The sequence below is a fragment of the Sinocyclocheilus rhinocerous genome, unplaced genomic scaffold, assembly GCF_001515625.1.
Source record: "Sinocyclocheilus rhinocerous isolate Xijiao unplaced genomic scaffold, SAMN03320098_v1.1 scaffold1758, whole genome shotgun sequence".
Taxonomy (NCBI): Eukaryota; Metazoa; Chordata; class Actinopteri; order Cypriniformes; family Cyprinidae; genus Sinocyclocheilus; species Sinocyclocheilus rhinocerous.
The window spans coordinates 319,417-324,749 of record NW_015631050.1 but is presented as its reverse complement, the minus strand read 5'-3'; positions in this window follow the sequence as shown (position 1 = coordinate 324,749).

Sequence of the window (5,333 nt, the reverse complement as noted above, 5' to 3'; positions counted from 1 at the left end):
TATATATATATATATATATATATATATGAGAAATCATTCAAAATAGAAGCATTTTCACTCGTTGTTTAAAACGTGTGTACTGTACACATATCTAACTTTGAGAAAAAACTTTCAAAAAAGTAATTCTACATAGCTGTGGCTTTTATTGAGTATTTCTGACTGTTTCCAAGGGGGAAAAACCACTTGCAACTACATCTTGCTCCTTTATTTTACGTCTTTGTCAATCACAGGAAAACAGCCACTCCACAGGAAGGATGACTGAGTGATCCACCTATTTTCATCTGTTAGCGCTTTTGTTTTTCTAACCCATTTCCACTGTCTTTTCATGTTTCAGCTCTGTTCTGTGCTCAGGTCAGAACCCCAGAGTCCCTCCCAAGAACGCACCCGCATTCCTCCAACACTGACAAGACTTTTTTTTTTTTGCAGAGATTTAATTTTTAATCAGTCTTTTCAGGTAGGTACAAACTGTATATATGACGTATGAATGGGTGTGTGTGAGAATGAAGACACAGAGATCTTGGAAACTGGTTCATGCACTACTGACTACTCCACATTTACTCATTAACTGGTCACATATATTCCTGTTCAAACAGATCACAGTCTGGCAGTCTTTAAATGCACACTGAAACCATGAAAAAATGATAACTGAAACTACAAAAACAACATGAGCAAACAGTCCATACCCTATTGTCCTGTTTTACTGTGAACCGGCTGGGTCATACACAAGGAAAGCACAAGCGAATACATCATCAGGCATCAATGGACTTTGAAACCTCTCAGGTTCACAGTAGTGAGAAGCTATGTGTTTGTTTACTTATAATGGGATTCTGTCCATGATTTCAAAGTTCTTTGGGAGGCATGAACCCAGTTTACGTTAATGCAACTGTGGTAAACACCATTGAGATTCGGAACAGCTGTGGGCAACTAACTGTACCTAGTCATTTTTTTCTCAGTTCACAGATTCATAAAGCTTTGTGAGGTTTCAACAAAAGCAGGTCACTCATGTTTACTTAAGACGACTTTGATTCCAGTTTTGCAGCGTTAACAGGTTCCATTGCATAGCTACTTTTGTTTTCTAAATCCTGAACAATTAAGCATGCAATGCTCTGAAGATTTTAATGAGTCACTGCATTAAGTTTTTGTTCTCTGGTTTAATGCATGTAATGTTAAATGAAAATATTTGTAAGCCTACATACATTAATCTAAGCCAAAGTTCCTGTTCACAAAATCCTTTATAAGTCAATCAATCATAAATGTGACCGCCCCACATAATCACAATGACCAAATGTCCAGTGACTCAGCGGCCGTTCATGAGTAAAGCTTTTCATGAAAGACTGTAAAGCATTTTAGAATCTTAATTAAGAGGAAAATGAAAAACATCAAGTGCAATTAGCATCGCTCTGAAACACACAGGCTCCTGTGTGTGTACATGAGGATGATGGATGGATGTGATCATTCCAGCTGACCCACAGTTCTGAATGGGCGTTTACCTCGCAATGAAGCACAAAAATTGTATGAAATATTTTATATTACATTGTGTTCTAAAGTTTCAACATTGTACTGTATATGACTCTAATGGGCTGCTGCATTCATGCATATTCTGCCCATATTCTACAATGTAAAAAATCCAGATGTATTGTCAAAACCTGCTATATATATGGTTGCCAGAAATTCACAAATAATGATGACATTGTTTCGGGAATTTCAAGATGGCATTGTGGCGCCTGTATAATACAGTTAATATATCAACCTACTTGAACTATTAAAACATTATAAGATGAAACAAAGCTCATGAATAGCTAAGCAATATCAAATGTTACCTACACCTATTTAAATAAAATTTGATTAAATGTGACGCATGACAGGGAATTCGAAACGTCGTTTTACTGTTCATCAGGTGACAGATTTTACAGTCCTTTAAGTTAAGATAAATTAACAGTTATTTTACTGTAGTATATTACATTATTCTCCTGTTCAAATTACGAACGTTTAAAAAAAATCATAAAGTCAGAAATCATGAAGTAGCCTCCACGTGATTAGACTTTTCTGTGGTTTTTGCAGGTCAGACACATTTATTCATCATCGTTTTCTAAGCTCAAGCCTATAAAGTGAGAAAATACGGTAACAGATACATTTTTGGAGTTAACAAATTAAAAACATTTGCGACTCACCTCGTAGGTCCTCAGGCCATTTGAAAAGGTAGGCTATAATATTTACAGTTTTAATACAGGCTATCATTTTAGTTTGTATTATTTTTACACATTGGGAAAGCAGGCTCGTTATTTATGTAAGTGACTGAATACTCAGTACATAATAGTAATCCAATACGTGCATGTATGCAACAATATTAAAGCATTGTAGGGAGCACGTGCGTGATAGTGGCGCGCGCGAACGGAGAGCTTTATATGTGAGCGCTGATTGATTAGCAGCACTTACCGTCAGTCAGCTCCGTTTCTTCACAGTAAGTATTTCACTTTGCGATGTAATCCACAGTTTTCTTCACGAGCTAAGCCATATAATGCTCTGTCCGTGCCACGTCCACGCCTTCTATGTTGACACTGAATCTGTTTTAGATATCCGCCGTCTACCATTGTAACTTTGTTTGGCAATTATGTAAAATAAATGGGAATATTGCCAAAATATTCTATGCTGTCAGTCAAAGCTCATTTTACCTACAGATTTAAATGTGCTCCTGTCCGTCCAGCTTTCAGATCGAACAGGAAACTGCGTCTATATGTCATTCTCATGCTCTCTGTCTGTTATTTCTAAGTATATTCTCTGATCTGGTGCGCGCAGTCGCGCACTAAACATAATTTGCTTGGGCTACTTCTGTTCCTCCTACTGTCTCCTTCTCCCTCCCTCTCAAAGAACTCCTCCCCTCATTATCCTTCTTTCACACTCCAAAACCTTCCTTCATCCAGTTGATCAAATGAGCTCCTTGGATGGATAGTTCAAAATGAGTCATTGCAAATATTTAGTTACACTTCTAAATGGTAGGCTATTTAATACACATTTAACCATGTAATTGTAATACTTTCCTATTTAAATTAATGACATTAATATTGGTTTATCTGCATCATCTCAATAAACTGATCATTTTAAATAGGAACAAACTCTTCCAGACATCTCAAGACAATAATCTACTAAATGTGACAGAATTCAACAACAAAAGTGTACAAACACCTGCAAATGGTCAAACACGCAACCATATTAATTGATGGTCAAACAAAATAATTATACCCTTAACAAAAAACAAATAGATTTTTTCCCCAGACATTTTTAAATGTCATTAACCCAGACTGTCAAGATGCATTTATACATAATTATGTTAAATATAGTGTTCACTTTCATGAAGTCTACAGAAGCACAACATATTTATTTAGTCCTCATGACAGATCTGTGGCACATAATTGAAGGGCTTGTTTGTGTTGTCAAACACGGGTAGATTCTGTCTAGAAGCAGTTTGGAGTTATATCACTCAAGTAATCTCAAGCAAAACACTTATGCTCATTATGCACACTTACACACATTGGTCTCATTGTATAATTTTTGTTTTGTTTATTCTGTTTCTTGGACTTGTAAAGTCTATTCCAGATTTACAGGAGTGAATGATGACTTAGAAACTCAACACTCTTCATTCATCTTCGTAATATATGTGTGTGCAAACAGCACAGAACAAGAAATCCCATGTTTTTATTTTCCCTGAAGGAGGACGAAATTAGACCTGACAGGCTCATTATACAATGAAATTAATCACATTAAAGGACTGATTAAAACATGGAAGAGATTACACACACACAGTGAATACATAAACATGACAGTGTTCAGCCTCCGAGCGTTTCAAACACCTGCTCCTCTGAAAGGGATTAAATGAAAGTTTGAGCAAATGACCATCTCTCTTTTCTCTGCAATTCAAATGAGTGCAGAACTCCATCCTCAGCAGTCCCAGTGCTTGAGTCAGCCAAAACATAAAAAATGACATAAATCCCTTCCCCCCTTTTCAAGCTCTCCCTCTGTCCTGCCTAATCATTTTTTTTCCTGATGACAGAACAATGGATAGATAGATTAAATAGATGGATGGATAGAGAAGAAGAAAGAGTGGGACTGATTTGACTGTTTAAAAGTAATTAATTGGGTTAATGAAATGGATCTACAGAGATGATTCATGGTTTGGTTAGCAATGACCCTCCGTGCAGTTGTTTTGCTATCACAGAGAAACAGAGGTGGTGTGAAAGAGTCTGTTCATTCTCACTGCAGAGGCAGCGTTAGTGTCTGCGCACCCACTAGCGGCACTGAAAGAGGGAGAATGCTACATGCTGATTACTTAAAGTGTATGTCAGAGCGAGAGAATTGAAGTTTTGTGAAACTTTCCTTCCATAGGCCAAATCAATTATCAAACCTATTACAACTTGTCTCAACCAAGCAGGTCTATATTCATTGCAATGGCAGTGGCTTGGCTGGCAGAGAAACCCCCAACAGTATGTGATTTGATTTCTGCCCTATTTGCTCCTCATGTCTGTTCGGCTCTGGCCAATCACTTGAGACATAAATGCCATGTGATTTTGGAGCTGCAGGAAAATGGCATCATAAAAATGCTGATTGACTTAAATTTGGAGCCCTACACTAGCGACTCTTGCTGTGACATCAAAGGCGGCAGAACAATGCTTTTAAGAGTCCAAACAAAAATATTTGTCTGGTACCAAAAGTCTGTTTACTGTGACAAGTAACTTTGTCTTTGGAAACTTCATCTTAACTACATTAACATGCAATGTAATAATCAGTTTGTAATTGGATTGATGGCTAAATTATACTAGAAAAAGCCTTCATGTATCCACCTTAATCAATCCGAGGAGGAGTTGCGTTGAACTTAAATAAATAGTTTGACAGCAAATTTACCCATGTAAATTCTTAAATTTGAATACGTTCTTAAATTGATACAAAAATAGCTTTGATACAACAATAACAATAACTAATGCAGTGATTAGTTGCATATGTTTTTATACGTCTAATGAACCAGTACATGAAAGAGGTTGAATATTTGCTCCATATTTACTTATAACACCTTACAATTTTTTAGTCATCAATGCGAAAAATAGCATTTACATTTGCAGTAGCTCTGGTGACATTTTTACAGTGGCTTTCTCCATTTACAAACGTGGCGACTGAGCACTGCATATGTGCTGAAATTTTGTTCAGAATACACCTAATGCACATGTAAACGAATTGGAAAAAGTCAAGGGATCATATGCACAAAACTTTCAGAATCTGAAATTGGATTGGATTCATTCGAATCGATGAAAACTAGTGCATCTAAAAACATACCTAACTGAATT